The sequence below is a fragment of the Notothenia coriiceps genome, unplaced genomic scaffold (genome assembly GCF_000735185.1).
Source record: "Notothenia coriiceps isolate Sejong01 unplaced genomic scaffold, NC01 NC01_scaffold00037244, whole genome shotgun sequence".
In the NCBI taxonomy this organism is placed as follows: Eukaryota; Metazoa; Chordata; class Actinopteri; order Perciformes; family Nototheniidae; genus Notothenia; species Notothenia coriiceps.
In genome coordinates this window covers 24,982,143-25,008,484 of record NW_011369945.1, presented here as the reverse complement: position 1 = coordinate 25,008,484, position 26,342 = coordinate 24,982,143, and the positions used below count along the sequence as shown (strand labels likewise).

At 40.7% G+C, this 26,342-nt stretch overlaps 1 protein-coding gene across 1 annotated transcript in view; it reads right to left on the bottom strand.

Moving 5' to 3' along the window:
• LOC104965460 (splicing factor, suppressor of white-apricot homolog) overlaps positions 1 to 26,342 on the bottom strand; it is a 143,459-nt gene that overhangs the window by 115,251 nt on the left and 1,866 nt on the right. The gene's annotated exons all lie outside the window — the stretch shown is intronic.

The following is a 26,342-nucleotide window of genomic DNA, read 5'->3' as shown; positions in this document are numbered from 1 at the left end:
GTAGGCGGAGGTAAATCTGGGCGTCCAGGTTACTCGTGTGGTCGGCTGAGGAGCACTAGCACAGGGTGATGAGTTAAACACCTTCAGCGGTTACGCGCCAAGCTATCTTTCGCTTACAGACTGGGCAAGAACGCTGCTTGGCGCTGTCCATGGTCTCTTTCTGGATTTATCTATTCATATGGACCGACAGTGACTCCAACAGAAATTGAAGTCTTTGCATGCTTTTTAGACTGCCGGGGCTCGAATCGGCAATGGAGCAAATGACGGCAGATGCTAAACTGGTGGTTAGCTCTGTGGAATTGCAGTAATTATAAGACATTGGCGAATGTATTCACTTCCTATATCTCTTTAATGTGTATGCTCTGTCTTTGGTTTTATTCTTAAAAAGTTGCAATTTTTTCGTGATTAATACTGTTTCTATCTCTTCAACTCTTTATCCTTAAGATGTTCGATCAACTGCTGGCAGAGGTGGACTGACAAAGGATGAGTCAAACACGAGCAGAGCATTTGCTTTCTACGCGACAGAACATTTTCATCTTATTGGTCATTATCACCCACATTGTGCAAGGTTTTTAAAGGGGCCCTATTGTGCTTAATTTTTTTAAAGTTTCATATCTCGCATTTAGTGTCTTCTACAGTGAATATACGAATTGATTTATTTACAAACAAGGATTAGGCCAAAAGGCTAGTTTTCATCGATAGTTTGCCAGACGGTGATAGACATCCTTGAAAATGTCAAATAATAACTAAATAAACACAACATTGTCAACACAGTGACCATGTCTCCATGCCTTATAATGTTCAAAAACGCCCTTTAACTTATCCTCATACCATCCTGTGCTGCAGCAGCCCTCTTTTTCACCTCTGTCTGAGGCCTAGAGTCACCCTCCCTTTTCGCTCCAATGCTGGCCCTCCGCGCCGGACCTTACATTTCTCAGCCTGGCATTAACGGCTCCTACCACGACACGGTGGCCTCGTTGTCGCTTGCAGGCGGGGGAGGGGCATGAAAACTCGACGACCAACAACCAAATCACATGAATCTCGCGCGCCCAGACACACGAAGCACGCGGTATGATTGGCTAGAGCTTGCACTGCATATACATTCAGATTGGCTTATGACACCTCCGTCGAGAGGCGGCAAAAGTAGAACATTGCTCTACTTTTGCAGCGAGCACCGCAAGAGAAGCTACGCTTTGCTCCCACAATGCAGTTTGGCGAATCGAGACGTCACCCCATTCAAAGTGAATGGGCAGAAGCGGCAACGCACGCCGCCGTGTGTAGGGGCCGTAATAGTGTGATAAACTTAATGACAGGTTAGAATAATACTCAATATTTGAACTGTGGTCCTAAATGAACAAAAAATAAACTGCATTAAAAGACACCGCTACAGATCACAGATTATTTTGTAATTTTGAAGAACTGGCCCTTTAAGTGCTGAGTAAGAATGACTCATTTCAGATGTTCAAATTCAGTACGATGGATGAATATTCATGATTTAAACTCCAGATCTTGGAATGATAATTTAAGCTCACAACCTTTCCCATATTTTTCCTCCTTCTTTCCTCTCTCCTTCTTTTGAAAGATTTAACTCCCATAGTGCATTTTTTCCCATCACTCTTCTCTTCCCTCGGTCATGGGGTTGGAGGTTCGTCCCAGAGAGAGTTGCTGTTGGAAGACAAGAAAAACAACTTTTTTCTGCATTGATATGCAGTCAGACCTGGAGTTGTGAGTTCCTGAGTTGCAGCCGAAATACCTCGCGCTGCTGTCAGTGTGGACAGAAAGAGGAAAAGTAGTTTTTCTGCAAACACAAGGTCATCAGGGAGCTTCGGTTTGAGTTTCAAAGATTTCTTTGCACTTTATATCCTGCTAATGAGATGTTGTAATCCACTTCTTCTTATTAAGAGTGATGCCAAGTGTGATAAGCCTGTAGCTGTTTCTATTGATGAATTTACAAAGAAATCTCTCGACAGGCCTTCAGATGGAATTTAAATATATTTAATTTTCCTTCTCGTCTCTTCAAATATTGTTTCATTAGGGAGAGAAATTGGTAATGAACAAGAACAATGAATGACAAGAAAACAGCTAGTTTAGTTATTTCATAAAAACATTGAGGATTAAATCACATTTGAAAGTCCTTCATTATTATTAGTTTAAAGAGGACCTATTATACTTTATGTATACTTTACCTTTCCTATAGTGTCTTTGAATAGTTTTTTATGTAAATGGTCTGCAGAGGCTAACATCCCTGAGTTTCTCTCCAAAATTAGCATAATAGGGCCCCTTTTTAAGTGAAAATGTGTTCAGTTTAGAGCAGGGGTGTCAAAACGTTGTTCACCGAGGGCCACATACAGAAACATATTCGAAGGGCTGTGCCACTCACTAGAAGTTAGGTTTATTTTCTCATAAGTGAAGTTATAAGTTAGCAAAATCAATCAAATGTAAGTAAATAATGCTTGATGCAACAGCCTACATCACAGCTTTCCATAGGGTTTCATTTATTTTGTTAGCCGCTCATTCCTTAGAACAGAAGCCTTAGATTGCTTATCATGAGAGGAAATAGGAAGGGGTATATTTCAAGCTTGTTATTTAAATAAGTTATTGGGCTTTTTTCTTATCATTATACTTTTTGAATTTGCTGAGGGCCGATTCAAAATGGCTTCTGGGCCGTAGTTTGGACACCCCTGGTTTCGAGACATTTAGTTGAACAAGTGGAACAGTATGATTGAAATGATGGCTTGCTAAAACCAGTTGAAAACATACTTGCACAGATTCCAAAAGTGTTTCTGCATGTTTTTTTCTCCTCTGTCCTCAATAAGCAAAGCCAACTTGCATCTTACAAGAAATGGAGCTTTTCCAAATCTATTTTATACGCTCCAAAGTGCAGAATGCAAAAAACACCAACAAAGAATTAGATAACTCAACTCTACCTTCCCGTCTACCTCCACCTTTGACTGCCAATATAAGACTCTGATCCTCAGGTCTGCACATTCTTCTGCACGCTCACCAAGAACAATTTTTATGCATTTGATCAAATTAGCCCGAGTAGATATATCAAAGCCGGGCTGAATAATAACTCTGTAATTGCTCCCTTCCTCCTCCCTCTCTGGGGTTGGACGGGTGTTATCAGCTCTTAGTCTCGCTGCCTCTCTGCCTCCCGCAGCTGCCAATCTCTCCCCGGGCTTGTCTCCATCTTATCTCTCCCCCACACTTCACGCAGAGGAAGCTCTTAGAGGGCTGCGCCCGACAGATAGCGGCTGACCTGTCTCTTCCCTCTGCAGCGGCTTCTTCTTTAAGGAAGCTGCAATCTGCTAACTTAACCCTGACTAGATTACCCCCCCCCCTCCTCCTTCCTCACCTTCTCCTCTTTCTCTGCTGTAGAAACACACCCTTTACTCTCTGCAGAGGTGGGAGAAGAACTCAGATCTTGTATTTAAGAAAAAGTAGAAGTACTAAAGTGTAGAGTAAAAGTAAAAGTCCTGCATTCAAAATGTTACTCAGGTAAAAGTACAAAAGAATTGGCAACATCAAAGTACCAAAAGTACTATTACGCAGATTGAGCCATTTCAGAATAATATATAATATGTTCTGAGAATAATTATTAATGTGTTCAAAGATGGTAAAGGTGCAGCTAGTTTTAATGACTTTGTATACCGCAGGTGAATTTACTACAGGTGTAACTAACGTCTTATTTAAGTATTGATTATGTTTCACATTAATAATCCAATTCTGTAAAGTAACTAAAGGTAGTCAATAAATGTAGAGGAGTAAAAGTACACGATTTACCCCTGAATTTTAGCTGGGTGCAAAAAATGTAAATACTCAAGTAAAGTACAAGTACAGCACTTGGTTACTTCACACCCTTTACTGTGTGAGGTGTTTCTCCCCCCCCCCCCCCCCGGTGCACCTGTATCCTAATTAAACGGGGAAAGCTGCTCTCAGGTGCCGCGTCTTTGAAGCTGTTGGGAGTTTGAGCTGGAGGAAGGAGGGCCCCTGTGAACGAGTCAAAGGCAGAAAGCTGACAGAAGCTAAACGAGTCCTGTAAACCTGCGTCTCTTTAAAACGTTTCTCTCCATCTGATGTCTGCAGGCAGCCGGGAAAGAGTTGCACTTTGTTCCAAAACTGCTAATCAAAGCGTAGGATCTTTTGGAGTGAAAGCTGATAAATGTCTACTGATGGCTTTTCTTCTACAGTCAAAGCTCCCTTAATTTTAGTTTCCTTTATCAAAGTCAATCACATTTTCTTTGAACATTTCTCTTCCAAAATTGAACTGTGTGCACACATGGGGATTTCAAATAGCTCTTTCTTTTATCAACACATTAGAAAAGCTGTTGTTCCTCTCTTACAATCAGCGCCATCACAAAGAGTCGCAGGTAGAAGCGGCAGTCGGGGCGTCGCAGCGTGACAAATGCAAATTGCCATTTCAGCCTCCCCCTGTTTCCAAATAAAGCGCGCTGCAATCTAGGGAGCGTATCGTAATTGAAAAGAAAGTGTGTTGAAGGTAGACCGGCTTTAACGCGAGTTAAGCCTATTAACGTCTTATCAGAAGTCACAGTGCGTTTTTATTTGCTGATTAACCCTCGATGGAAGATGCTACACGAGGAAGAGATGCAGCAGGATGTTGGAGTTGCATGTTTTTCTCTAACCAGCTGCTGTTTCCTGTTTCTCCCCCTCTGGGACGGGGAAGCTGCCGTGAAAATGTGCATTACAGCAAATGTCCTAAGTGTGTCCGTTCTGATTTTGTCTGTGACAGATGGTGATGCTGAAAGCGGGGAACTGGACCTGAGTGGGATAGATGACACGGAGATAGAGCTGGTGAGAAGCTGCTGCTTAAGGAGAGAGCACCACTGAAGGAAACACAAGTTCCTCAAATGCAACATCCAGGAATCCCCCTTCCACTGTTTATCTAAACTCCCTTTCATTAAGATGCTTTAAAAGTATTAATAACAATCCCATTTGTCAGTGTGTGGAACTCTTAGTGTGCTGAATTCATAATGTTAGTCTGTTTATTAGCAGGTTATCACAAAAATGTAACAGATTTGTTGTGAGGTATGGTTATAAATGTGATCACAGTGCAAAGACGAATCTTTCGGAGTACCTTGAGAAGAATGTATTATTTATTACTTTTAGAAGGGACATTTCCAAAATCTGATATTTTAAAAGAAAGATTCCTCTTGTTAAAACACTCATTTCAAAAGCCATGTGAGAAAGTGATTCACAAAATGGAGCAAAGTGAAATCAGTTAATAATAAAAATCGAAATCTAATCTAATAAAAATGAAGCGGGACAAACCTACAAAAAGGAAAAATAAATATCAACCTGTGTGTTACTGTGCATTTTTTTGTAGATCCAAAATCTGTAGATATCTAACCTAGCTGATGTTACAGCTCAGTCGAGTACGTCGTTCATGTTTATCTCCAGCTGTGAGAAGCCTCTCCTCCTTGAGTACATGCATCCTAATCCTAATGCATGGAGTTTGATAGAAACTGCCTGAAGCGCCTTGCAATAACATGAGTATAGTATCTTTAGTATTCTGCTCTTGATTTCTGGACATTGCTGTTGAGCTGCCTTTGAACACTATGTCCCTCAGGCTGATATCTCCAACTCAGATTAGGAGATTTGACCTAATATACAACAACAAATGTCCCACTTGAACTCCTCTGACGCTCCCTCTCCTCTCTGCAGTACCTGCTCAGTGACACTGAAATTAAAGTGAAGACGGCGCTGTGGATGGCCGACAACTCGGACTACCTCAAAGAGCAGAAAGGTATTTTTGTTTCTTGTCCAAAGCACCACAATCGTCCCAAAATGTCCCGTCCTCTCAGTATTTCATTCTAAATCTGCAGCTGAACTCACGGCGTTTCCCTCTGTGTCGTGTTGATGTTGTTATCTCTGAGTTTGTGTATTCAGACTGTTTCTTACTTCTGCTTTCAGAGAAGGAGGCAAAGATAGCGAAGGAGAAGGCGCTGGGGATCTACAAAGAAAGGAAGGTAACAGCATTCAGACTTTTCAAAACTTTGAGATAAGGAAGGAAGTTTGTCTTGACACAGACAGGAAGCTGATTCGAGGCAGAGCGATGGTGTGTCGTGATGAACAATCAAATGTTTTAGTGTCCAGTATGTAGTGGCTGAGCCTGTCCACCTTCAGGTGTCGATCCCCGACTATTTCAGACTACAGTTTGTGAGATGTTAGTCATTATATGGAAAAAACATGGACACCACAGAGGATTTGTGCAGTGTTTATTGCTTGGAGCTTTGAGACCCCCCATTGCTAGCTGTATGTGGGGATTATCCTGCCGAACAAAACGTGTAGGTATCATAAATGTGTGCTTGCCACAGATATTATTTTCCGCAATATTCCAAAATCCAATGTGCATCTGCTTTTTGTGGCAAGAACCAGTGCAATGCTAATAACAAAAAAAAATCATCCCTTATTCAAACAATGAAAAACGGTCAATAAACGTTTGAAAAACCGTAAAAACTTAAACAGAAAATGACTTGAAAAAAGGGCAAAGAAAAGTCAAACTAATCAACAGAAAATACCTGAAAACACCTGAAAAAAACAAAAAAAGCTGGAAACACAAATACATGTTAATCATGAAACTGCACCGCTCTAAAATCTGATGTTAGGAGGTGGTCTCTCCAGAAGTTCAAATGGACACCTGTACAGTCAGGTAAACAGACAGGGGGACAGATGCAGAGTGAGACAGACGGAGCATCAGACAGACTAAACACAGACAGACTGGCAGTCCGTCTCATCAAGCTGGCTCCCTCTCATATCCCATTACTGGTTTTTGGCACAGGCCCTTTGTTAGACCCAACATCTGTTCGCTGGTTTTAACTAGCAGAGGAGCAGAGATCTAATGAGACATGCAGCCTCCTGACAGCGCCGATCCAACCAGCAGCACGCTGTCATTTCTCTGACAAATGAGTGAATAAATGAATGAAATGAAGTACGTTCTCGTTTTTGGTTCACGCGTGACAAAGTGAGCTTCCTTTCGTGGGTTCCAACACTTAACAACCTGAGCTGATTAACTGCTGTTGTGGGGGTCGAATGCCTGAAGGAAGACACCGTGTCATTGTTGCGTGAAATGTGTTTAAAAGTTTATGTTTCCAGTAAAGAGAGCTGATCTGTAGGCAGAGTTTGCAGCGAGGTGAAGGTGGATGAGGAATAACTGAAGCTGGGTGATAACCCCAATCTGCGGCCCTAATTGAGATAAATGGCTGATTACTGAAATGTGTTCGGCTGCCTGCAGATGATGTTCCTCTGTTGAGCCTTTTCCCATCTGCGACCTAATTGGTCTAATAAAAAGACAATATATTTCGAGATAACCTTCGACCCGGGTCTGCAGAGTGGAATTGGAGTGAATAAGTTGAAGTTGGATCAACTGCAAGGCCTTTCTCTTGACTTTACGATGTGTTTCAATGAGTGGTCGTGAAAACAATATAGAGCGAGGCAGAATTTAGCTGGATGGTGGATGTTTCTGTTATTAGCATAGTAAAGGGGTTAACTGTGGACAGAGTGGGAGATTGTTTAGAAGTGGTATCCATCTTTTAGCTGGGGAGGAAAAGGACTTTTTAAACAGATAGTTAAATTATATAAGATTTTTATTCTGCTTGAAAAATATTGTGTCATAATGAATGATCTTTTTTTTCTCCATCCAATTTATTTTATATATCCAGTTGCCTTGAAATCAGAATGAGAATACTTGATATGTCCCGGAGGAAAATCAAATTTTGTGTCAGTTGCTCGTTTTTTGAATTAAATAAAAATATTAAATAATAAATAAATATGTATATAAACATTTAAAGTCAAAATAAACATTTAAAATTAAAGTAATAAAAATAATTAATATATTTATTTAAACTGCAGTACAGCACACCTCCCCTCCACGTTTGGCCAGAAGACTGTTACTCAATCAAAATGAAATTTGGCTTCTTATCTCCAATTAGATCTCCGATGTTTTGTCATTATGATAACGGTTCTTCTTTCACAGCAGCTGATGTGTTCTTTGGTTTTTTCTTCAAATCCCGACAGCCCAAAGGACCAAAGAGAAAGCACCCTCCGATCTCAGCCAGCACCGCAGACGAGGCCATCGGGAAGATGCTGGAGCAGAAGAAGATCTCCTCCAAGATCAACTACGACGTCCTGAAGGACCTGAACATCAAGCCCTGCCCCAGCCCCGCCCGCGTGCCCCTGACCCCGAAGAAGGAACCGTCCGCCACCAAACTCACCGGGCGAAACCGCAATCCTGCGAGAGCTCCACTCAGCCTCAGCACGCCGCTCAGCACCCTGGGAAAAAGGTAGGTGGACGCCATGTTTGTGTACTAAAGTGGATGCATCAGCCAGGTTCATCCAGTGTTTTTACTCGGCAATCTAAACTTTTAATCGCGTTGCATATAAAAATAATATGAGCGATATAACAAATACAGGGGTGGTATTGAAATAAAGAAATGCATAACAAACTGGTGACAGAAATCAGAGGTTTTTTTTCTTTAGAATACCATCTCATCTTAGTTTTGATGATTTCTTAATTATTGGTATGAAGTCTGACAGTTTTCTGACATTCATGGTAAAAATCCGCAGTGCAATTATTGAAGGCAGTTGTGGTTAAACTTCGAAATGTGATTCATTTGCGTTTTTAAGATTTACTGATTAATGTCGAGCATTAACGTTGACCCTAGTTTTTACAAGTATTTTCACGTATCATCACAACTGTTTATTCAGGTGTGTGTTAGCAAAACATCCTGGCCTCAAATGACCAAGAGATGCATCTCCAGGTCTCAACTTTCTCACTTTTCCTCGACTGGAAAAGCTCTTCAATCCGTATTTGAGCGATATAATCACTGTCTATGTACAGGAAAAAAGCTTCACGCTGTTTCTTAGAGGTGCTGAAGTCACTCTTGGAAACATCAAGACTCGGGTCAAAGAGGAGAAGTTTGTGGAAGTGGTGAGGCTGAAAGGAAATCACAGCACTTAGTGTTATTGACTGGTGACCTTTAACAGTGTGCTAGTGTGTGAATGTGTGTGTGTGGTTTTAATGTTGAAGGCAATATCAGCCTCTTATAAAACATAATTTAATGCTGAAAAGATTTGTGCAATAGTTGATTAGGTGAGGACGGAAGGTTTACAGGGGTTTAGATTATCAATAACAAATCTCATAAATTCTGTGGTTCCGGTTTCTCCAATGTGAAGTTTTTATGTCGTTGTAAATTGAAAATCGTTGGCTTTCTGACTATTTTGGTTCGGAAGTCTTGTTTTGGCCTGTTCTTGCAATAGTTTCTGACATTTATAGACCAACTGATGGATTAAACGAATGCAGTTTTACCATAATCTGCTGCTGCAATAGAAAAGAAAGATTGTCCGCTCGTTGTTTTTGACTTTGACTTAAAACCGTCTAATCAATCTATGATAGGACGTCCTTATTAAAGGGGCCCTATTATGACACCTCTCTGTGCTTTAATGTTCAAAAAGCTCTCATACTGCCTCTGCTGCTGCACCTCTTTTCACCCTCTGTCTGAAACCAGAGCCCAGTCTGCTCTGATTGGTTAGCTGGCTGGCTCTGTTGTGATTGGTCAACCGCTTAGAGATGTCCCGCCCCTTACGGCCCCTACACACGGCGGCGTGCGTTGCCGCTTCAACGCTTCTGCCCATTCACTTTGAATGGGGTGACGTCACGATTCGCCGAACTGCATTGTGGGAGCAAAGCGTAGCTTCTCTCTCTTTTTTTTGTTTGTCCTTCTCGGACCATGCACTACGCATTTCAGTGGTTTTGTGTTAGAAAAGAAAGCAACCAATGAGATCTTGTTCTGGGTCTCTGGGTAGAATATCCTTCAACCAAGGTATTCTACNATCCTGCCTGAATTCACTCTGAAATTAATTGTTGCCCAGCCTATTTCCACACACAGCGGAATAAATGAATGAGAAAAGAGAGGAAGAGAAGAACGAGTTGGTGGCAACTCGTTCTTCTCTTCCTCTCTTTTCTCATTCATTTATTCCGCTGTGTGTGGAAATAGGCTGGGCAACAATTAATTTCAGAGTGAATTCAGGCAGGATCTATTACCCCTCTCTGCCTCTATTGCTCTAATGGAAATCTATTTCACTTCTCTTTTGTGTCCAATATAATTTAATGCCCATTTTATTAATGGCCTGAAATAATTACGGAAGGCTTTTGTGATTCTTGAGTATGTTTCATTTAATTGTGTAATAAATGTCTAATCAGGGCTCCCATCTGAAGCCATTATGGCATTAAAATTAACAATTACGCCACAAATATCTTGGTGAATGCGTTGGGGTCTATAGAAATCGCTGCTGATAACAAGACACATATAAATCATTCATGAGAATTTTTGCACATAAAAGCAGAGTGAGAGATAGGAGGAAGGGAGGGAGAGAAAAAGAAGCGGGGGAAGAAAAGAGGAGAAGAAAGAGGCTGAGTTTTCTTTATTCCATTCAAAAACCGGGGATGGCCAAAAGATAGGGCATTTTAAAACTGTGTCACCCTCTCCACTCCCTTTCTTCCCCTGTCTCTCTCTATCTCCCTTTAATTTGCCTTCCTCTTTATTTTTGAAGTGACAGATTTCACTTTGGGAATTCATTAACCGTTAACTTGGGCGATAAAATATCTATCAGGCCCTCTGCCCGGCTCCTTTGCTAAGCTGCGTGGCGCTCCGGTTCAACGTTGTGGGTGACCGAAGGCAATTAAAGAGGCTTCACAACACCCCCCCGCCCCCAGTGTCACTCTCTCAGTGAAAACAGGAAGGCTGCTCAACGTACCAGCAAGAATTGTTTTCTTAGTAGCCAAGTATCCAAATTTCATGGTGTAGGGAAACTCCATCTGCCACTAAAAACCCTCGTCAGTTCCTCTGTGTCATTTCCAAGCTAATATACTACAATTGGTTTTGGTGAATCTATTTTAATAGCGTAAGGTTTTGGCCTTCTTTGTTCTCTAGTACCATGATGCACAAAGGGCCTCCCTGGCCCTGGATGATGCGGGCCCCGACTCTTTCAAGTGACGGAGTCCAGGGGAAGTCAATTTGATGTAGATGACGTCTCGTGTTAGTAAGACGTTTGATTTTATTCTTAACTCAAACAGACATTTCTGAATCAAGCAATCTTGCACAAGTGGCATCTCTGACTCCATTTGAGCAGCTGGAGATTCAATAACTCTGCCAGTGGTTAGTCACAGCAGCATCCACTGTACTGTATGTAGTGCTGTACGTCCAGCTTTAGTTTGGGATCAAATCAATTTGTGTATGTCGTATTATTCCAATTGTAACTGTTAATACAATCCATTTTATAATTATAATGTATGTATTGCTTTCTTTGTCATTGTCTTTACTGCTTTGTATCATGTACCTGTAACTGTCTCTATGAGTGCATTTTGAACCTCTAAATAAGCTGACGTGTCTGAGGTAATGTTGGCTTGTTTTGGACCATTCAGATGATTTCTTCAGGAAAATCAATCAAACAAATACAATGATGGATATATTGTTGTATATTCTAATTTGGCTTTTTTTTCTTGCATAAGAGGATCTTGTTAAGGAGTAGTAAAGTATTCTGGAAAATAGAGCTGAGCTCTTGTTCCCGGCCCTTATCATGTTATTATGTTCCCATTTCAAAACAACACTACAGTTAACCTGAGATGTTTGGGTTAGGGGCCCTTGGGGTTCAGCTCAGTTCAGTTGGTTATTCAGTGTGGCCCCTAGTCAACAGAGGACCTGCAGTGTATCTGAAGGACTGCAGAGCATATTATAGTGAATATTGGTATTGGTATGTATCCTGTAAATATAATGTATGATGTCCTTTATTGTTTTATGTTTCATGTGGAACCTATATGCTGCAGGTCTTCCTTGAAAAAGAGATCTATGATCTCAATGGGACCAATCTCGTTGAATAAAGGTTTGAAATGAAATGAAATGGAAATCAACTAATTCAAGTATTTGCTCATAAAAGGTATAAAGATACTGTTTACTGTTTAGTTCTAAAACTATAAACTTTTCAATGTGTCACTGTTCTTTATTACATGACGATAACTTGATAATTATTCAAATTCACCGAACTCATAGACATTTCCGAGGTATAACTGCAATATTCCAGATGGGTCCTGCCTTTTTAGGTAAATAATAGTGTGTGTGTCTACAGAAGGTCCAGTTGTGATAGATACGGTTCGCCACTGCTTATTAGGGTCTGAGACCAGACGTCGGGGAAGCGAGCGACAACCCTGCCAAACACACACAAAACAGGAAAAATTCCCAGCAAAAGCACAGAAAAAGGTTCCGAAACCATGACAGTATGTAGCCCGCGCGAGCCTAGTGACATGGGCGCACATTATTGATATCGATAGGATTATTATTATTAGGTGTTCTTTGAAATTGAAAAGGATATTGCATTGTGTTTGTTACTTTCGTTGCAGCTGTGCATATGTCTTAAAAGACCCATGTCATGGCCATTTTCACCTATCATAATTCCATTGTTGAGGTAGAATAGATTTGTATTGTGCAATTTTCCAAAATCACGTTGGTTTCTCATACATCATCTCTGTAAACTACGTGTATTCACTGAATTTCACTCTTCCTTTAACGGCTCGTTGTAGCTCCAATAGCTCCAGCCCCCACCCTCCCTGTGAGCAGTGTGCTCTGATTGGTGGGACGTTGTGAATCGCGCTGAGCTCCGTGGAGGTGTGGTTTCCTTGTTGANCATGCTTTAATGTTCAAAAAGCTCTTTATTTCCCTCATACTTCCTGTGCTGCAGCACCTCTTTTCACCCTCTGTCTGAAACCAGAGGTCATTTTCTCCTTTTGCTGAATGTGGCTAGATGCGGATTACATATATTAGCTGGCATTAACGGCTCCTACACACGGTGGCCTGCGTTGTCGCTTGCCGGCGGGGGGGGGCTGAAACTCGACNGAATTGGGACACAGCTTTTGTGTGTGCTCAGGGTGAGTTTGGCTGTGTTTCGCTGTGTATCGCTCAACAAGGAAACCACACCTCCACGGAGCTCAGCGCGATTCACAACGTCCCACCAATCAGAGCACACGCGCTGAGCTCCGTGGAGGTGTGGTTTCCTTGTTGAGCGATACACAGCGAAACACAGCCAAACTCACCCTGAGCACACACAAAAGCTGTGTCCCAATTCAGAGGCTGGGTCCTCCTGAGGACCCAGCCTCCTGAGGACCCAGCTTGGGTCCTCCGCGGACTGCGAAATGAGACGGTCTACGGAGCATGTCCTTGTACGTCACCGGCACTTACCCCTACATTTCGCCGCCCCCGTCACCTAGCAACCAGCTGCAGTCACAAGTGCCGGTAATAATTTCTGACACTAGGCAAAATATTTTCAAACTGTTTTCAAAACTGTTTTCAAAACTGTTCAATATGGAGTCAGATCTAGCTGTACTTATTTTGGCGTTATGTTTAAATTATTTTCCCGAGGTTGCAACAGGCCCCTGTGAAGAGGGCTTCATTCTCCCCGCGCATCTGGATAAATTGCGCAGTCTGCTCCTTGCTCCCTATCAAAACAAAATTGTTGCAGTAAGATTTGTATAACAAAAGCAGTTAAATAAATAAATTAGCTTTATAATCAATCCCAACAATATAGGGTTTAGAAATATTTTCACTTCATATTATTTTATGTATGTAATATAAAGAAGAAATCTCCAATTGCCCGTATATTTAAATACACAAATTAAATAGGTTTACTTTTCTTTCATGTCGTTTACTATTTGGGTGAGTACATTTAAAAACGAATCCAGCTGAAACCGTTGTAGCCGTTGATGGGACGTTACAAGCCTTATATATTTTTTAAAACTCATTAGTCACTGTCACCCGTTGCATCCTGGGATATGGTACACCGCGGAGTGTACATCAGATGTATCCTCTAAATCTGGGGAAAGAAGGCTGCATTTGCGGGCCGCATTCGGANGTGTTGTAACTAGTTGTGTCACTGCTACAGAGGTACGAATTACAAGTTTTTCGAGAAAATAAATTATTATTGCTTTAAGGATGTCTATCACCGTCTGGCAAAGGGACTATCGATGAAAACTAGCCTTTTGGCTAATCCTTGTTTTAAATAAATCAATTCAATTCACTGTAGAGACACTAAATGCGAATATGAAACTTTAAAAAAATAAGCACAATAGGGCCCCTTTAAAAACCTTCACAATGTGGTGAAATGACCAATAAGATGAAAATGTTCTGTCCTAGAAACAAATCTCTGCCGTGTTTACTCATCCCTGTTTGTCAGTCCACCTCTGCCAGCATTTGATCAACATCTTAAGATAAAGATTGAAGAGATAGAAACAGTATTAATCTAAAAAATTGCAACTTTTTAAGAATAAAACACACAACAGAGCAATACACATAAAGAGTATAGGAAGTAATACATTCGCCAATGTCTTATAATTTACTGCAATTTCACAGAGTAACAACAGTTTTAGCATCTGCCGTCATTTGCTCACATTGGCCGATTCAGCCCCCGCAGTCTAAAAACATGCAAACTTCAATTTCTTTTGGCGAGTACTGTTGGCCTGAAGATAAATATCCAGGAAGAGACCATGGACAGCGCAGCAGCGTTTTGCTCCATCTGTAAGGAAAGCATAGCTGGCGTACCCTGAAGGTGTTAACTCTATCACCCTGTTCTCTACTGCTCCTCAGAGACAAGTAACCTGACCCCAGATTTACCTCCCTACCCCTCCCCTACCGCTGCAGAAATACCCTTAAAAATCCCCTCCCGTCTCCCACACATCGCAGGCCTGTCTGATGTGGTCAGGAGAATCAGATGCTTCACTGCAGAGGCTCTCTGATACCAAAGAAGAAAACACAAAGAAACAGAGAAAATGTGCCCCGCAGGAATAGTGGCTAACAGGTGAAGGCTTTTTGAAGGGGGCGAGGAGGGGGGGAGAACAAGATATATAAGGGGGAGGGGAGGGAGGGAGGGAGAGCTGACAGGTGAGAGATTGAGCCCAACAGAGAAAGTAAGAGATACAGAGATATTAAAGGATAAGGCCGCTGGTGCTTTTTATTTTCCTTGGTGTCGGGAAATCCAAGGTAAAGACCAAAACTAACAATGTGTTCAGCTCTCAATACTTCCTGACTTCCTGTCTGAAGCTCTTTGTTTCTAAGCTCGATGGTTCCTACAGTAATGAAAATGTAAAATCCCACAAATATATTGTTTTATTTCTTTAAAAAAAATCCTTAAACAGCATATGACTGTGGTTTTGTTATCCAACGTCAGCGACAAGTGAAACGAAAGTAGAGCTGTACATTTGTATTTAAATAATGTCACAGTTTTGATAAATCTGTCTATAACAAGTATGTAGTAAGTAACAAGTCTATGACAAGTACAAAAAAACTAATGTTCATCAGTTTATCTGAGCTTAAGGTATAGTAAACACTTCAGATCATTTGCTTCCTTTACGATTGTTAGAAGGTCACTTCTTAGTAGAAAGACTGAAAGCTTAAGATAAAAAGGTTAGATAAGAGATTTGCCAGCTTTTGTTGGAGCTTTGTTCGGCTAATGGGTGTGTTTTAAAAAAAAATAGTTTTCTGACAGCAATTGAGTTGTATGGAATTTAGGAATAACATATACTGTATCAGACTTTGGAAACATACAACACTTCGTTCAGTAGATACATTAAAGTTGGTTTTGGTCTTTTTGTGGGACATCTGAAAAGTGGCTTCTTCTGGACATTCATTCATTTCCCTCAATAATGTCGCACTCTTTTTCGATGAAGGTGACTTTTTGGGGAGAAGTTTGAAGGTTGTAAGTCTAAATCACTTTGTCAGGCTAACAAGACGACAGCTTTTGTTCTTTTCATGAGACTTGTTGACGATGACAAAAAACACAATATCGCCAGCGTGTCCTTTAAGAGACAGGAAGACAAATGGAGAAACTGCACAAATAAAAAGGCCAAAGAGAACGCGCCAGAAACAGCAGCAGAGTAGGGGTGAAAGAATGAGAAAAGTAGGCAGAGGAAGACAAAGAGAGGCTGAGCGGGGAAAGATTAACAGAGAAAGAATGATGTAGGTAGGAGATTGAGAGACAAAGAGACTGATGGAGAAACCCAGCAGGAGGTGAGACATGGAGGAATGAGCGGAGAGCAGCTGAGAGACAAAGGAGAGGTAAGACTTTGAGAGAAAGAAGCTAAGACAAAAAGATGGAAGAGGGAGAAAAGAGGAGGCTCTCTGATCTCCTTCTAATCCTTTGTTTCATTCGGGGATCTAACGAGAAGACAGAGAGAACGGGGAAACCGAGAGAGGGAAAATAAATGGAGAAAAGTCATGCTGGCTAAATTAAAAGGAACCATCAGTCTGCTGACTCCTCCACAGCTCCACACTCAATCCCCTTTCCAGAAAAACAAAGAGTGTGTGTGTGTGTGTGTGTGTGTGTGTGTGTGTGTGTGAGATCTGCAGGATGAATGAGGCTGTGTAGCAGGATCACCAGTCATCCACACTTCAAAAGGGAGCCCACATTATCCAGACTCACAGCTCTTGATGTCAGCAACAATCCTGATCCTCTCCTACAAACCTGAAACCATCCCCACCCCCCACTCTCCCCTCTCCCCTCCACCTGCAGGGAGCTCTGCCACAGGGAGGAGAGGGAGACATGAAGGGAGACATTTCAATTTGTCAGGATTCAGGCTTTCAGATGGGACGGTGACGGCTGAAGGTGAAGTGAAATCAACTGCTGCGAGGAGATATAATGATGGATAGTGTGTAGAGGTATTGCCTGGCTGGCACTCTACAAAATGCTGGCTTTCCAACACACACTTTTGAGAAAGGAGTATAGATGACAAATGTCTATAAAAGGCCCGATTATGCTTTCTGGGGTTTTCCCTTAGGCAGGTTTGCAGTAGAGCAGGGTATATGCAGGAATCCTGAAGTCAGATGTAATTCCTTTTAAGACCTTTTTTAAGACCCTTTCCATACATTTTAAGACCTCATCGCCACTTTGAGTTTTAACCGGTTACATTGGCGACACACTTTACCTCACATTTACTATATACAGTATTGATTGTCCTTCCTCCTTATCTTCCAACCATTTGGACGCAAACTTGCATTTCCCCATAACGATGTTGTTTAACAACCGGCGTAAACAGACCTTCGCGCGCCATCAAGCAGTGAGCGTGTGATGTCCTGTTCAGATGACGTCAAATCCAACGGGATGCCATAAATAAACTACACAGAATCACACTACACACCTACGCAATGATTACATTCAGGCAGACTGTAGAATACAACCTCTTTGGACAATTTACATACTTATTGAAAATAAGCTACAAAATGTAATACCTTGGAAGATGCCATTTAATACTTTTTAATAGCCTTAATTTTCACTAAATTGATTTATCAACTTTTAATACTTTTTAAGACCCTGCGGACACCCTGTAGAGGCACAAAATGCAAATATGAACCTGAAAATGAGCACATGTCCTCTGTAAAACTCACTTGTGTTCTACAAACATGGCTATGAAAGTGACATGAAAGCAGAGCTGAGAAATTATTATTTTAATCATGCCTCATTTAGGATGAATCTGTTTATAACAAGTAAAAAACATAACAAATGTTTGTCTCAGGTTATCCGAGTTTAAGGTAGGGCTGCTCAATCAATCGTATTTTAATCGCAATTACGATTATGGCTTGCAACGATTACGAAAACAACGTAATCGAAATAAAACGATTATTATTTTATTATTATTACTTTTTTTTTTTTTTTTTTCAATTTAATTACTTAAAGTTCAGGGTAATAAACTGTTAAAAACATACTGTTAAAAAAAAATTCTCCAATCAATTGATGTTTTCAAAGTAAATGGATAATCGTTTTTAATAATCGTGATATCAATTATTGACCCAAATAATCCAGATTATGATTTTTGCCATAATCGAGCAGCCCTAGTTTAAGGTGTAGTCAACATTTCAGAAAACATGACAATTTGCTTTTGTTACGATTGTTATATGATAAGATTATAATCAGTGTCACATCTAAGTGAGGAGCTGAGAGTGGTGGTGTTTAGCTTAGCTTAGCATTAAGAGTGGAAACAAAGGGAATCAGCTAGCCTGGCACGTCTAAACATCTTTCAAACTGAGTAACAAACACTAATCTCGTCTGTTTAATCTACACACTAAACAACAAAGTGTGGATTTAGAGGGAGTTACGTGTTGGAACTATTTAGTAACAAATCAGAATGTGGCAAATCTAGAAACCTTATCAAAAAAGATGCAAATTGTTACATTACTGTATCAAATAAATAAGATCACAACTGTCATTTTGTTGACCTGTCGATTATCCATCAATTACATTTCAGCACTAGAGAAGACTTTGAGGGAAGCTAGACTTTGTTAAAGATGCTACCAAAAAAGACAGAGGAAGACGTCACATTTGTAATTGGAAAACAATACTTTAAAGTGGACCTATCATGCTATATTGGAAAAATATATTGTAGGGCCATACCTATAAAAAACATGTCTGTGAGTTTGCTTAAAATACCAAACAGTTTACCCATTGTAGCCATGCCTCATACTGCTCAAACCCCTCTTTTGCAGATTTTGGGTCCTTAGCTTTAAAAAAAAAAAAAGAGGAGGCAGAGCTAATGCCTGATCAGAATTCTACCGGAGATCAAGTTAAATTCTGCTGTGATAAAACGCCATCCTGTTCTAAACCACATCAAGGATTATTTCTGAAACAGTATGGAGCTCAAATGCTTTTTTCTCCAGCGGGTTTATCACAAGGTGAGTTCCTTTTTTTATTTCCTGCTTTTTAAACACATGTGCTCTGCAGTACAGGTTAGCTCTGAGTGTTAGCGAGGCTTGCTAATGTAAACAAAGAAAAGATTACGTCCAAAACACGTCAGGCATTGTTTCTGATAGCAACTTTCTGTGGGTCCGCTGCCGATTTGACGACATATCGGCAGCAAATCTGTATCCGCTCGTTGTACACCCGTTTTTTAAAGATTTGGGTACGGAGAAAAAGAGAAAGGGATTTATTTTCTGACGCTGCGTGAGTTCCCCGACGCACCGGGGACACATGTTGATGTATGAAAGACATCACAAAGTGCATTTTGCATGATAGGTCCCCTTTAAAATAAGGCTGATTGAATTTATGCCAAATCACAAGCCAGAAAAGTNCTCTTCGTTTCTGCGCTGGGCTAATGCTAATAATGCTAATAAAATGGCGGCTTCACAAACGTTTTTGGGAGTTTGACGGGGCATGGTTTGCATTCCGCCCAGCCAATCAGACACAGGAACCTTTTTCTCCCACGAGAGTCCCTGCAAGGGGGTAAAAAAGGTTCTCTAGAACTAATTTAGTTCCTGGGACTTTTTGGTGTGAACGCAACTAAATAGTAGTTCTCAGGAACCTTTGTGGGAAAGGTACTTGGTGTGAACGCGCCTATTGATATTTTACAAATATGGAGTGTCTTGAAATACAAATATTTCTTCTGTTTCAAAAGGATACATTGTGAAAAGGAATCCAGGTATCATTTCAAAGTCCAAATGAAAGTTACATGATTACAAAAAAGAAGAAGAACAGAATGACATCATAAGTTCTCCTTTCTTATTTCATAGCTAGACTTGCAGCTGTTTCAATGAGCATTGCCTTTCCATTTCTCAACAGCGACAGCCTTGCTCGGTTTCACAGGAAAAGCCCATTCGTTAGGATACAGATTCACCCACCCATGCCTTTTCCAAATGGATGCTCACAGACACAGCTTTACATATTCATGTGACATACAGCCTCATATAAACAAACTGCAAACGCTACGTGCCACATCTTAACCCGTTAACCCCCTTTGGACAACTTCTAAATCCCATGACCCCCCACAATCTTTACTTGATGGTCAAATGAACAGCTACACCCCCATCACTGTGATAGTGAAAAAGAGGGGCTTAAATGAGAGGCGCAGCTCAAGAGCATCTTCCACTAGGCTCAACTCCCTAGAAAAACAAAAATAAGCATTTGATTTAATAGTACATGGTATTAATGCAATGCCTGTGGTGGCCCCTAGTGAGATAGCTCAAAGAGTCAGAGAGCAGCAATTACAGCCATACAGTTTAGGAATAAAAAGTTTCAGACTTGATAGCGGTCAAATGTTAATATGTCTTTGACTGCGATTTAAGGAACATCAAGGAGTGGTACTTAGTGATATATATATATATACACAGATACCAAATACTGCCACCTCATAGAATTGATGTTTCTCATTCACCATCTATTTGACTCCAATCACTTCCATGATGGTGAACAGCACAGCCATCTCTATCTCGCTGCTGTGGTCAACAAGTGCTTCTTATTGTTGATATTGCTTCTTTTTTTTTGTCCCAGAATTATTCTTGTATACACATTTGCTGTAAATTGTACTTCTTGATTTCCGTGACTGCACAATATGCTGATGGTATTGTTATCACTTTTGTCAGTTCACTTGTAACAATGACATTATCCCCAAAAAGCTGTGATACAGTCATGTTGGCATGGTTATCTACCAACACCAACATGGGCAGATTATAAAATAATGGGCTCTCGGAGCTATAGTTGTTTAGCATCTTTATGTGGTTGTTTTGTGTGTCTTAGTGCAGCCATATTGCATCTACTTCTTGCAGTATTGGTGTCTTTGCAGTTTTTTGTGTCATTCTTTGTTTTTGCTGTTCTCATTTTGAGACTCTTTCTGTTTGGTATGTAAATAGGGCGACACCTGGGCCTGCGCTTGGCCGTTCAGTAATCCATATATGAACACCAGTAAGGATTTAATAGGGCAGGAGAAGCCTTTGCCAGCACTTTCTTTTTTTTCAACCCCACGCTTGTTGTGCTGAACGAGCTGTTTCATATTGCTTAAACAGCAAGGTCTTTGTTGGGTTGTCATAAGCTTTTTCATGTGTTAAAGGGTGTTTGCATGCAGCTTGGTATATGCAATACAGGATGTTTGTTGGCACATAAAAGGCTTTGAAAAAAAGAGATTCGTGGCAAGTACTGAAATTATGGTGTCATCATTATCCTTTTTAATATATTTTTTCCCTTTTTCTTCTGCAGTACATTTTAATGTTACGGTGTTAAATGTTTACAAGGCAGATGTCACATGCTTTTATTCTTCGTCAGTTTGTAGCATACTTATCTAAGATAATTAGAGCACTTTGATTTATTTAACTGATTTTGTATACAATGTCATCTTGTTGGGCTGATTTGTACTTCTTGTTCTGTAAGTTGTATATTGATGCTTAGTAAAAATACAGGCATTCGAGCCGTCATCAGTCAATAGGCTGCAAAACATTGATGTCCTTTCCTCCTACAGAGGATTTAAAAAAAAAAAACATTCAAACATTGTTTCCTTGCTTCTCGAAGATTTAAAAAAAAAGGCTCTAAATGGCCACTATGGGCACTGGATGTCAATACTTGTACAAGCAGGAACCACAACAGTTTCAAGTTAAAGTTGTAAAATGAGACAGAAATCTCATTACAAATTCAGACCACCAACCTTCCCTAGGTGAAGAAATGTGGGTGTCTTGCCTTCTAAATGCAAAGTATCGTTTACACAGCATAAAGCACAGTTTCTACTCTGGTTTCAGTAATGTTTTTTTAATTAATTCTTGTCAGCCTTTCAGCCACATGCTATGATTTACCTTTTCTATAGCTGATGTTAATATCCATAACTTTCCTGTATATAAGGCTAGAAAAATCTGCTATAATGTGCTTTTTGTTCAATAAAATCACTGTTGGTTATTTAAAAGTGACAAAAAAAAACGTACCTATATGAAAAAGCCTGTCGGAAACTGAGGTTAAGGATAGAAGGACAACCTCTTTAAAAGCATCCAACAAACAATCCTCCTTGTGAGTCAGAAAATAGCTATTTAAAAAGGCAGTGCACAGGAAGTGGAGCTAGCCTTTACTTCTCCATATGATGAAACACAGGAGAGTATTTAATTACCACCTAGGCTTGACATTACCTTAAACTGTTGGTGAGTGACTGACAAAGCGTTTGTGTCAGAAACCTGCATGTAAAAAAAAAAAAAAAAATTATTATTCTAACCGTCTAACACTGGCAGGTATCCATATCTATAGTAAATAGTTTGTTCCTGACATCGCCAGTTTAATGTAAGGAAAAAACCCCAAAAGAACACAAATTGTGTATAACATGTAAAGTAAAAGGCATGTGGCACCTCCATCAATCACAACGGGCAAAGCTGACAGGATGGGAAGCTGCTGAGGGATCATGTCCTTGTCACAGCACTATAGCTACTCCCACTGGTTAGTTACAGAACTATGCTGGGATCTGTTGGGGAAAGCGTGACTGCTACTACTCAGATATGAAATGATTAATGGACTTGCTCTAGCTTATATTCCAGTCCACACTGCAGAATGTTTTCCTCAGGGTGTTCCGGCAAAAGGTGGAAAAGGCATTTGAAAGTGAAAGCTGCTGTGTGTATCCGAGGACACAAACAACAGTCTACACCCTCCCTGGACCAACAGAGGGGATATAGCAACAAAAAGTCCAGGTAAAGGCACTCGCCATCTAAAAGACGACGTAAAAGGGTAATGATAGAAACAGATCTTGACAGAGTTAAGTGTGTCAGGGGGTTATATCAAAACCAAGGATCGGGTATTTTTTATTTCATTACCTTGGGAAGAGCACTTAAATGTACAACAATGGAAATGAAACAACGAATGAATATATTATTGAGTTCTTAGTTAATTCATGATTTAGTACTAAATCAGTAGGCATGCCATATCCATTATCCATCATGAGCCAAAATGATCTTGACGGATAATCCAGTAGGAACAACAGCCTGTAATATTTCCGGAGATCCCCGTCACAACTGTGGTCGTCAGTGGCGTAACAAGGTCGTGATTGGCCCCGGTGCAAATATTGTTTTAATGCTGCCGAACTTACTTCTGCTACAGTACAGGTTGATTAAACGGTTCACTCTTCACGCAAGGTATCACATGACATGAAAGGGAGCAAGGTCATTGGACAGACAAATTAATGTAGGTTGCTTGGTTACTTTGAAGACTGCGTGAACTGGTCAATGCCATTGGGGCCCCACAAATAAATAAATATATATATATATATACACACACACACACACATTTTGATTTTGCATGGGCCCCTGGCCGGCTCTGGTGGTCGTTGTGTGCACTTTCTAAAAGCACAAAAAAGAGGTACACTTTTGCGTAGTGCAATTGGACAAGAAAGTCTGGGTGGACTCTTCATATTATCCATGAAGAAAGATCAAGACAAAGTTTTTACCATAAGGGAATTGTTTAAGAAATAGCAGAGGACAAGGCCCACATAATGCTATTTCAATTGGTGAGCAGCTATTGATGGGTAACTGAAGACTATAACAACCCAAATAGTAAAGTAAAAACATTGGGTTTCATAGCAACGGAATGGTTGCCTTTGTGCACATTGTTGTCACCAAACAACGTGTGGATACTTTGCCTTATTATGTCTGTTTGTGCTGCAGCCACTTGGGTTTTTAGACTACGTATATATGCTTCCCTGCCTTAGCAATGTACTTTTTTGCTGTTTGATTCATGCATAAATCCATGATACACCCTCAACGGTGCTTATTTTTTGTGCGTTTTGGGATCACTCCGGATGATTTTATATAGGCTTATAGTGATACAGTAGGTGGTTGCATTTTATGTTTGGTAGCTTGTTGAATGCATAGCAAAGTGCCCCTTTGTAAAAAGGAAATAACATGGTTCGGGTTATGGGCCCAATGGAGCAGTTTACACCTTAGCCTGGCAATGGTCTTGCTGCAATCCTTATTCTTGCTACAAGATGACAAAACACAATACTGCAACTGTGAGTAACAACAGTTAGTGACCAAGTATCATAGTGGCATGCAGAGAAGTACAGTAAACCCTTGTACTCTGAGCCCCCGCTGTAGGTTTTTACTGTCTCCAGTCTTAGTACGACACAACACAGGGTATCCAGCATAGCCTCATTCTGCCCATCACAGGGTCCTGGTGGTTTACAAGTACACCTCAACTGTTAGACAGACTGCTAAAAAACAATGGCCGAAAAACATATGCTTGGACAAGAACAGCCAGGGAGATCACCTGCAAGGAAATAATTAGCTTAGGCTAATTTTTAAATTACCTTTGGCTGGCATGTAACTATTCGGCCTACCATCAAGTAAAACTATAAAAGTGTTAAAATCCCTTCTACAAATGAAGGGTAAAATCACGTTTTACCACTTCAGAGGAGCAATCTTGGAATGGTTAATGCATGGTGGTATTTTGTGCCAACAAAAGTCTGGCACGGCTTTGCTGGTTGTTTCTGATAAGAGGGACATGAAGCAACAGTTAATTCCCAAGGTATGTTTTAATTGTGAAACAAGCAATAGCGCTTGGTACTCTTAACAAACGGGTTACCTCTAATCATGGTACCCTAGCTCTTCTGCTTCGGCCTTACAGTATGAAACCATCTGGACCATTGGGGAATTCAATCTAAAAATAATTGTACTATAAAAAATTAAGAAGAGCAAGGACAAAGACATACAAATACATTAATCATAATGCATATATGAAAAATTGAAATATTACAAGAGGTTTACAGCAAAGTATGTGAGGAGCTTTGAGCAAAGTATTGGGCATTAAATTGTTTAGAAATACCTGAAAGGGCTTTACCATCATTCTCTACAAGACATGTTTAATAACGCCTTCTACACACGGTTCCGTTTGAAGTTTCAACGGAGACGCTTCCCATTCACTTTGAATGGAGTGACGTCACGCTTAGCCGAACTGAATTGTGGTTCCGTTGCTTCGCTTTGCCTGCGTTGCTCGCAGTGAAAGTTGAGAAAAGTTCAACTTTTCAAGCATCGACGGAAGCACCAGTCAATCAAATCATATGCCAGTACAAGCACTAGCCAATCAAACGCGCTGGCGGGAGGGAGATTAATGTGATTGGTTGTTGTAACCCCAAGCGCCAGACACGCCCACCGGCAAAACAACGGAACCGTGTGTACGTAGCATAAGTGTATAGCCTAACGGTTTTTAATAGGATTTACAGATAAAGCTGGGTGTCGTCAGCATAGATATATATAAACACTAGATGACTCACCCGCGCTGCTGGCCAATGGAGACTGACGTTGCCACATGGCGGCCATCTTGCCACAGGCAGCTCGCTCATTCATAACATTTTTACATGATTTCCCTAGATGTTTGTATGTTAAACCACTTATCACTCTACCATGGTCGTACGCCGGAATCACGGGCTGAAAGGTCGGTCCAAAGACACCCCACTGCGTAAGACTCCTCCGTCTACGAAGTTAGAACACGGAGTGGAGTGGGGTTGTGCATTGACCGACTTCGCCGTGAGTTTTTATTCCACGGCGACAATATTAATCACAACGCAGGTCGGTCAACTTGACAACCCGGACTGCTTCCGTCTCGAGCAGGGGACGGAGGTGAGGAGAAGCGGAGGTACATTCAACATCCGCCCCTAAAGAGCCCCTTGTTTTAATCGAACTAAAACTTATATTTTTCGGTGAACCTTAAGTAGTCTTTAGTGGGTGAATGTTGGTTGTCTAGTCACCCCTCTGTTAAAATAAAAATAATGATAAATATCAAAAAGAAATTTAGACAAAAGGACAATGTAACCTACTCATACCTGTCACTCCAGACGGAGGGAACCCGGGGACCCGTGCACAGCAACTAAATCCTGTGACAATAACATTGAATCAGTCCCCCGGTCAGTCATTAGTTTTGAAATGGTTTTATTTAACACAGGGTGGAACCGTTTTTGTAATGTCAAGTCCAAATTTTTACATAATAGAAATAGTCGTCCCTATTAGTAAGCGTTAACTGAGAGAATGACCTTACTTACTTTTTACTTGATGTTAACGGGTGATAAACACCCTTGTTATGTAGGAAAAATTTAGAAATAAGATATGACTTAACAGCAATCGAAGGGTTACGAGGATGGTACCTAGGGGATTAATAAATGCAGAAAAAAACAAAGGACCCTGTACTATGTATTCCTCCTTAGGAAGGTGCGAATATGGCTTACTGTAATTAATATATATAATATGATATATGATCCTACCGAGTTCCCACTCACAGACGGTCGGCATCGAGTGGCCGCCCGGTAGAACCGGGCGTGTCAGGTTGTTGATGACTCGTGTCCGACACAATTCCACTCCCTAGACGTGTTGTTTATTGAGAATTGAGCCGAACTTTAGAACGTGACTAACCAAAATAATATTTTGCATAATCGTACCTATGTCCTCTAGTTGTTCTGTACAACTTTAATTTCCACATAATATTCATACGTCATAGTATTATAACCTGACAAATATTGTTTGGTTTGGCAAAACCTTTTAACTCGTTTCGATACCAATAAAGTTACACGTGGT